General features: G+C 38.3%; 1 non-coding gene across 1 annotated transcript; it reads left to right on the top strand.

Moving 5' to 3' along the window:
• The first annotated feature begins 2,749 nt into the window (after positions 1-2,749).
• LOC127675873 (U6 spliceosomal RNA) lies at positions 2,750-2,853 on the top strand. Its single transcript, XR_007975560.1, has one exon. It is a non-coding gene; the product is annotated as a U6 spliceosomal RNA (small nuclear RNA).
• The last annotated feature ends 4,471 nt before the right edge of the window (positions 2,854-7,324 follow it).

The raw sequence follows: 7,324 nt of genomic DNA, 5'->3' as shown, positions 1-7,324 counted from the left end.
TTTGCCTGACTTGAGTCTACACAATCCTTGCACATGCTGTTTCAACTGCTGTGACTTTATATGTACAGCTGGCCTGATGTGTCCATAAAGCAGTTTCCTTGTCATCTATCCCCTTACACTCTTTTGTCTCCTCTTCAGAAATGATCCCTGCACCTTGGGAGGAGGGGTTGTAATATGAATGTTTCATTTAAAGCACATTTCTAAGTCATTATTTCTGCATCTTGACAAGGTGTGGGTCTCTGTGTTAATCATCATCTGCTGATGGATGAGAGATACACTAATCTCTGGGTATAATGATAAGTCATTAAAACTCAATTTAATACTATATCCCTTTAGCAGAGTAATAATAGGGTCTCCCCTGAGGTCGATTACCTACTATTCACAAGTTCTTGACTCCAATATTGGTGCCAGGTATGGGTTTCCACATGTGGAATAGAGCTTAAATCTTGTCAGAATGTGCTTAGTTACTCCCATGACATTTGTGTCATGATTGTACCAATGGTGATGACTTAGGCCAATCATTATTGTAGCTCAAAGGGTTTATAGCTGGGTAAGACTGGTAATTGCTTTGTTCCTCCAGTAGCACAGATAAAACTTTTTTGCACTATGGAAGCTAGACAGTAACAAAGAAGAGTACACATGGAGGGACCCATGGCTCCAGCTACATATGTAGCAGAGGATGGCCTTTTCAGACATCAATGAGAGGAGAGGCCATTGGTCCTATGAAGGATTGATGCTCCAGTGTAGGGGAATGCCAGGTCAGGAAAGTGGAAGCGGGATTGGCAAGCAGGAGGAGAAGGGGTGGGGTAGGGCATTTTCGGAGGGGTAACAAGGAAAGGGGATACCATTTGAATTTAAATAAAGGAAATATCAAATAAAAATAAAAAATAAATTTTTAAAAAAAGAAAGAAACTTCCAGGTAAAGTTTCCATCATTTCTTTGGGCTTCAGAGATATGGCCTTCTCTACTCTCTTGCCTCTTCTTTGGCTTCAGTTAAGGACTCAGTGTTTGAGTCTTGTACAACACTCAATTCCTCCTCTTTGTGGAGATTATATCCAGATTTAAAAATTTTTAACTGAAAATAACAGCTCAGCTCTCTCTCTCTCTCTCTCTCTCTCTCTCTCTCTCTCTCTCTCATACACACACACACACACACACACACACACACACACACACACATACACACACCCACACAAGCGTGAGCTATGTAGTGAGAAGCTGGCAGAATTGTTTTTACTTTAAGAATAAGTTGAAGTCGGGTTTAGTGTTGTTTACTGTAATTCCAGTGCTTGGGATGCTGAGGCAGGAGGGCTGTGAATTCAAGGATATATAGTAAGATACCATCTCCAAAATAAAGTCACTCACTGCTTACTGCTTACTAAATAATAAAAACAAGAAGACAGAAAATATTGTAAATAAAATTTCATTTAGCCCATGAAGAAGTAAGGTGAGGCCCCTGGTCCTGGATAGGCTTGATTCAGCATTGTAGGGGAGTACTAGGACAGAGAAAAGGGAGGGGGGTGATTGGAGAATGGGTGGAGAAAAGAGGGCCTATGGGACATATGGGGAAAGGGGAAAGCATTTGGAATGTAAACAAAGAATTTAGAAAATAAAAAAAAAAGTTTAACCAGAAAAAAATTTTCATTTAGTAACCTAACCTATCAACATTACAGTTTAGCCACGCAGTATTTCATACAATATCAGTGATTTCCTATGGTAGTGACATCACTGTCTGGGTAATGGCTAACTATAGCATTGCAAGCAAAGATCAGACCACATATCACTAGACTGAGAAAAGGTTTGATCAAAAGTTAAAACTTAAGCTATGAGTTTTCTTGAATATATAGCACACAATCATAAAATTGAAAAATCATAAATCAAACTCCTGTAACTCAGAAACCCTCTCTCTAGGAACTTACAGATTTATTCTCAAATTTTATAGATATCATTCTCTTTTCATTCTTCCAGAATTTTCTTTCGGTACTGAACACTATATTATGAGATTTATTCATGAGAATACATGTAGCTATACTTCTTTAGTGCCACACAGCCTTACACTTGATGATTAAACAAAAATTTTCTATATTTCTTCAGTTCCTAATTTGTCAATGCTGTAAAAGTGCTGGAAAAACTGACACTGATGCTTCTTTGTGCATATGTTTTAGATTGTCTCTAGTGTATGTGCCTATAATTGGAATTGCTAGATTGATGTATTTCCTTATTTTCCACTTCATCAGATCCTTCCAGATTGAACTGAGTGGTTACATTAGTTTAAATTCATTATCAGAGGATGAGAAACTCCTTGTACCATAGCCTCGAAAATCAGTATTCTCAGATCTAAAGTTGTTAGAATATGTTTAGTCCCAGGAAAGTGATCTTTTTATGATTATGCTCTGGGGATTTAATTAAGTACTCATGGTTTCAAGACAAGCATTTCATACACTGAATCATCTCCCCAGTCCTAACAGCCACTCAAAAAATCATCTGAATTGGTCTATTCATCATAGCTTTAACTAATAACAGCAATCAATATGATTTTATTTAAAAAGATTTATTTCTGGTAAGATATGCAACTTAGTTTTTTCCTTCACATTTTCTCTTGGAAATTTTTGGCCTTTATCTCTTTTATGTAAATTTTAGAATCAGCTCTTCTAGTTCTATGTTTAAAGCTGTTCTGGGATTAGGAGTAGAATTATCTTGAATACATAACATTTTGAGAAAGAGTAACTTATTTTAAAACACTGTGCCTGTGCTTGTTTTGGAGGCACATGTACTGAAATTAGAACAGTACTGAGATTAGCATGGCCTCTGGACAAAGATCACATACAGATCCCTGACATGGTCCATATGTTTTTTGTCACTCTATTCACAATAATTAGGAAATGGAAACAACCTAAATATCCTCAACATATGAATATTGAAAGTGTGGTACATATATACCATGGAATACTATTCAGCTGTAAAGAAAAAAGGAATAATGAAATTTGCAAATAAGTGTATTTCTCATCCACATCCAAAGAAACATCTCCTTTCAGAAAATGGAGACCATTATACAGAAAAACCACCAGAGGTCATGATATAGAGATCAACTAATTATAGGGAGGCCAGCCTCTATAGATACATTTATAATACAACTGTGTACTGAAGCCTGCAGTGCATTGAGGAATAAGGGTGAAAAAATTGTAAGAGTCAGAACAGGAAGACTTCTGTGAGATTCTCTCTTCTAGAAATGATAGGGAAGATCAGTATGGCTGCCTAAACAAGACCTGCACAATGACAGTGGGAAATTACACCTATGTGCTACCCCATACACACCTAGCAACTATTAAGAAAAGGAGAATCAGCCTATCCCAAAGATAAGCACAATATTTGGTTTGGTTATCTGATACAAAGTTGTCAGCTCTGAGATGACAAGATACATACAGCAACATAAGGTGGACTCAGTAGGTTGTATGTATGTGTTTATATAGTGTCTTAGTCACTATTTTATAACTGTAAAGAGACACCATGACCAAAGCAACTCTTAAAAAAGGAAGCATTTATTTGGGGCTTATTTTCCAGTTTCAGAGGCTTAGTCCATTGTCATCATGGCAGAGAGCATGGTGGCAGGCAGGAACAGTGCTAGAGAAATAGCTGAGAGCTACATCCTAATCTACACTCAGAGAGAGAGAGAGAGAGAGAGAGAAAGAGAGAGAGAGAGATCAACAAGGTCACACCTCCTAATACTTCTTAAAGAGTGCCACACTGGTGACTAATCATTCAAATAGATAAGCCTATGGAACCCATTATTATTTAAACTACTATATATGTATAACAATAGTAAATAAAAAAGAGGCCATCAATTTGGTAGGGAGTGAAGCATATTGACTGGGGTGGAGAGAAGAAAAGGAAGGGGGAGTGATGTAATTAAATTTTAATTAAAAAATGTAAAGGTGTGAATATAAAAATTTCCCTTAATACCCAGATGGTGATGGCTCATGCCTTTAATCCCAAAGCTTGGGAGGCACAAGATGGCAGATCTCTGAATTCAAGGCCAGCCTGATCTACATAGTGAGTTTTAGGACAGGTGGGCTGTACAGATGTCCTGAAAAAAAGTCAAAGTTAATTCATATAGAAATAAGTAAGCAAATGTAAAATATAAATACACTATTGGGCCTTACAATTAATCAATTCAAGAGGAACATTGCAGAAACTTGGACTGTAGGAAGGAGATGCCAGGATTGCAGGGCAGACCCCAGGTAGAACTATGCCCCCACCCCAGACTCTGCTGCTACAAATGCCTGCTGACAGACTCTTCAGTAAGTGGAGCCTGGACAAAGATGAGAGAACTGATGCACAGGCTGTAAAATAGAAAACTTGGAACAGTCCCAAAATAAAAAGACCGCATGGCTGACAGACAGTGAGCTGTGGGAATGGTGTAGATGGTCACAGAGGTGGGTTGTATTTTTTAATTTCATCTGAAATGAATGCACATATAATGGTGTTTTCAGGATTTGGAAGCTTAGTTGACTGGGGTCTTGCCCTAAGGGCGCCCTTCCCTTTATTCCAGATCTAAAGAAGTGGGCTCTCCTCAAGGCACTAAGCTCCTTATCTTTTTCAGTGAGCTTAATGTTGGCTCCAACATTGTTTCCTGGTTTTTTTTTTTTCTCTTCAAACTGTACCTTTTGTTTCTTTCTGCCCCACTTGCTCTTTAGCACTGTGGACCTGAATAAGTTACTACTAATAATGATAACATCAATTCAATACTATGCTGTTTTGAAATTACATCCACTGGTGGGTTTGTGGAGTGGGTAACTGGGAAGGGGGATATCATTTGAAATGTAAATGAATAAAATAATTAATTAAAAAAAGAAATCGAGGTCCTGCCCAGGGAGCTGTGGAAGGAGAGAAGCCCTGAGGCCATATTTGCTGCCTGCCGGGACCGAAAAGGATCACTAGGTACTGTATCACCCTGAGCTTTAGATTTCTGGTGGTGCAAACCTCCAGGGGTCTGCCTGCACTCAGGAACTGAGCACATAGACGGTTCATCTGCAAGCCAGTCTATCGCAGGACCTGTGTCCTATGTGAGAATCAACAGAGGGAGTGACCCCCACCACAACATCTTCCCTCCATAATAAAGCAGACAGAGAACAACTGGTTGATCTTGACAACCTAAGTATAACATTGCTTGAGGCAAGACTGAGAAGGGCTCCAAAGAAACAAAAGAGGAAGGCAGCATATCAGTAATCTGTGCCAGAAGAAACCCAGTCATGCAGTGTTGCAGAGATAACCTTAAAGCTCCACAGTAGGTTGAAGCACCAGCCAGTGATAATAAGACCATCTAACACCTGGGAGAACCAGATGGCTAAAGGCAAACATAGGAACATTACTAACAGAAACCAAGGCATTATGGCAGCATCTGAACCCAATTCTCCAACATTAGCAAGTCCTGGATACTCCAATACACCAGAAAAACAAGATTTGGATTTAAAATCACTGGTCATGATGCTGGTACAGGAACACATGAAGGACATACTTAAAGAAATTCAGGAGAAAATGGATAAAAAATTAGAAGCCCTTACAAGGGAAACACAAAAATCATTGAAAGAAATTCAGGAGTATACAAAAGCCAATAAAGAGGAAACACAAAAATCACTTAAAGAAATACAGGAGAACCTTGATCAACAGGCAGAAGCCATGAAAGAGGAAACACAAAAATCTCTTAAAGAATTAGAGGAAAACACAAACAAGCAAATGACAGAACAGAGCAAAAACTTCCAGGATCTAAAAAGAGAAGTAGAAACAACTAAGAAAGCACAAAGGGAGACAACTTTGGAGAGAGAAAACTTTGGGAAGAAATCAGGGACCATAGACGTAAATATCAACAACAGAATACAAGAGATAGAAGAATCTCAGATGCTGAAGATACCATAGAAACCATGGACTCAACAGTTAAAGAAAATGCAAAATGCAAAAAGCTTGTAACCCAAAATATCTAGGAAATCCAGGACACGATGAGAAAGCCAAATCTAAGGATTATAGGCAATGATGAGAGTGAATATTTACAATTTAAAGGGCCAGCAAATATCTTCAACAAAATTATGGAAGAAAACTTCCCTAACCTAAAGAGAGAGATGCCCATGAATATACAGGAAGCCTACAGAACTCCAAACAGACTGGACCAGAACAGAAATACCTCCCGTCACATAATAATCAAAACCCCAAATGTACTAAACAAAGAAAGAATACTTAGGGCAGTAAGAAAGAAAGGGCAAGTAACATATAAAGGAAGACCTATCAGAATTACACCAGATTTCTCACCAGAGACCATGAAATCTAGAAGATCCTGGGAGGAGCTCATGCAGACTCTAAGAGAACACAAATGTCAGCCGAGACTACTATACCCAGTGAACCTCTCAATTACTATAGACGGAGAAACCAAGATATTCCATGACAAAACCAAATTCACACAATATCTTTCTACAAACCCAGACCTACAAAGGATAATAGGGGGAAAACATCAATACAAGGAGGGTAACTATACCCTGGAAAGAGCAGGATATTAAGCTTCTTTCATCAAACCCAAAGAAGATAACCACACAAGTATAAAATTAAAATCAAAAATTATAGGAAGCAATAACCACTACTTCTTGATCTCTCTTAACATCAATGGACTCAATTCCCCAATAAAAAGACATAGACTAAGAGACTGGTTACATAAACAGGACCCTACATTTTGCTGCACACAGGAGACATACCTCAGTGTCAAAGACAAAAACTGCCTTAGAGTAAAAGGCTGGAAGACAATTCTATAAGCAAATGGTCCCAGGAAACAAGCCGGAGTTGCCATTCTAATTTCAGATAAAACTGACTTTCAACATAATGTCATCAAAGGAGACATGGAAGGTCACTACTTGCTGGTCAAAGGAAAAATCCAACAAGAAGAACTCTCAATCCTGAACATCTATGCCCCAAGTACAAGGGCACCCTCATTCATAAAAGAAACTTTACTAAAGCTCAAAGTACACATTGCACCTAACACAATAATTGTGGGTGACTTCAACACTCCACTTTCACCAATGGACCGATCAGGAAAACAGAAACTAAACAGGAAGACAATGAAACTAATTGAAGCTTTGAACCAATTGGAGTTAACAGATATATATAGAACTTTTCATCCCAAAGCAAAAGAATATACCTTTTTCTCAGCACCTCATGGTACCTTCTCCAAAATAGATCATATAGTTGGTCACAAGACAGACGTCAACAAATATAAGAAGATTGAAATAATCCCATGCCTCCTATCAGATCACTATGGAGTAAAAGTGGTCTTTAGTAACAGTAA

The sequence above is a fragment of the Apodemus sylvaticus genome, chromosome X (genome assembly GCF_947179515.1).
Source record: "Apodemus sylvaticus chromosome X, mApoSyl1.1, whole genome shotgun sequence".
Classification (NCBI taxonomy): domain Eukaryota; kingdom Metazoa; phylum Chordata; class Mammalia; order Rodentia; family Muridae; genus Apodemus; species Apodemus sylvaticus.
The sequence above is the reverse complement of the archived record's forward strand: the minus strand, read 5'-3'. Positions and strand labels throughout refer to the sequence as shown.